The sequence below is a fragment of the Mustela erminea genome, chromosome 8 (genome assembly GCF_009829155.1).
Source record: "Mustela erminea isolate mMusErm1 chromosome 8, mMusErm1.Pri, whole genome shotgun sequence".
NCBI lineage: Eukaryota > Metazoa > Chordata > Mammalia > Carnivora > Mustelidae > Mustela > Mustela erminea.
In genome coordinates, this window is record NC_045621.1 from 9,345,754 (window position 1) to 9,347,958 (window position 2,205).

Sequence of the window (2,205 nt, forward strand, 5' to 3'; positions counted from 1 at the left end):
TAGGACTGCAATCCTTCCCAATCAGGGCCACTTTGTTTAAGAAATATGCTGAGGATGAAAATTCTGTCCACTTTTGGAGATCTGCTTCTCAGTATTAAGTCTTAAACCTAATTATCAGCTTTTTTTTTTTTTTGCTCTCTACCTGCAGCCAATGAGACTCTTTATATAGACTCTTTATATACCACCAAGAATGCCCTCCCGCTTTTATATTTAACCTTTAATAAGCGATTAGTCACTCTTAACCTTTCAGTGGCTTTCCTCCAATATCTCAGTAGAATCTATTTGTGCTTCACTTACCACCAATGGGAGGGTCCTCATTGCCAGGCAGACTGTAAGTGATTCAGAGCTAAAAGTCCTATTTTAGAGTCTGCTTTCTTGGATCACAGGTTGGGTTCCCTATAGGGAGCTTTGGAGATGGGATGGCCCTTGAGAGTTGTCCTAAATTGAGGCAAGGGAGTTGGACCTTTCTACTCCCATATCAACAAGATTTTGGATATGAACTTCCCCAGGAAGAGGGCATGACCTTGGGAGAAGTAGCTCTCTTTTAACTACGAGCAAAACCCAGAGAGGGATGCATCAGAGAGCTGCTACAGAATTCTCAACGGTTCCAGTTATGAGGGGAGAAAGACAGGCAACTGAGCAATCCACCATAACTTCCACTACAATGTACAAAAGTGTCTTCCATCAGATGACAATGACGCAGACAGACAGAGGATAACACTATCCCCTAAGGATATGAGACTCAAAGTTTGAGCTTTCACCAAAATGTGGGTAAGTAATGGTCTGAAAGCATTAGGGAGGGGTGAAAGACACAATGGTCCTATTCTCTTGAAGTACATAGTTAGTACATAGATAGTACATGGGTTAGCAAATGCCCCTTCCAAAATTCTCAAATGTTTTTTCTCTCTTGGAATGGTGACTAATTTAAAATAACTTTTAGGGGCACCTGGGTGGCTCAGTGGGTTAAAGCCTCTGCCTTCGGTTCAGGTCATGATCCCAGGGTTCTGGGATAGAGGCCCGCATCGGGCTCTCTGCTCAGCAGGAGCCTGCTTCCCTCCCTCTCTCTCTGCCTGCCTCTCTGCCTACTTGTGATCTCTGTCAAATAAATAAAATCTTAAAAAAAAAATAAAATTACTTTTAAAACCTCTTTTTCTAATTCACGGCAGCTTACCAATGGTTATACATCTCCAGGAGTCTCCCTGTGTGGAAGTTAGCAGGGGCGGGGGCACATGCATGTGCTCAGTTCTGAAACCTTTCTCTCCCACTAATGCACTTATTCTCAAATTCTAACAGCACTCAAATCCTCTGAGCAGCTTTAAAAAAATATATACTGTATTTATTTGAGAGAAAGAGAGCATGAGCAGGGGCTCGAGGGTGTTGCGGGGGAGACAGAGGGAGAGGGAGAAGCAGACTCCCTGCTGAACAGGGAGCCTGATGTGGGGCTCAATCCCGGGACCTCCTTGAGATCATGTCCTGAGCCCAAGGCAGATGCTTAACCAACTGAGCCACCCAGGAGTCCCCTGTCCCCCCAGCCCCCACCCCTGTGCTGAGAAGCTTGGAAAGTATTGGTTGTGACCCCAAACTTCAGAGTGATGTAGCAGATTTCAGGTGGAGCCGAAGAGCTGATAATTCTTTCCAGGTGGCCTACTACCATTCATTGAGAAACACTGCATAGCCAAGCCTCTTTTCTTTTTTCTTTTTCTTTTTTTCAACTTATTTATTTTTGAAGATTTTATTTATTTGACAGACAGAGATCACAAGTAGGCAGAGAGGCAGGCAGAGAGGGAGAGAGGAGGAAACAGTCTCCCTGCTGAGCAGAGTGCCAGATGCGGGCTCGATCCCAGGACTCTGGGATCATGACCTGAGCCAGAGTCAAAGCCTCTTTTCTTATCTACATCTGAATTCTGGGAGAAGAGAGACAGATCTCCAGTATACCAATGATCGGAAAAAAGAAATAAATGGGGCGCCTGGGTGGCTCAGTGGGTTAAGCCGCTGCCTTCGGCTCAGGTCATGATCTCAGGGTCCTGGGATCGAGTCCCGCATCGGGCTCTCTGCTCAGCAGGGAGCCTGCTTTCTCCTCTCTCTCTCTCTGCCTGCCTCTCTGCCTACTTGTAATCTCTCTCTGTCAAATAAATAAATAAAATCTTTAAAAAAAAAAAAAAGAAAGAAAGAAATGTAGCCAAGTGTTCAACACTTGTCACCCAC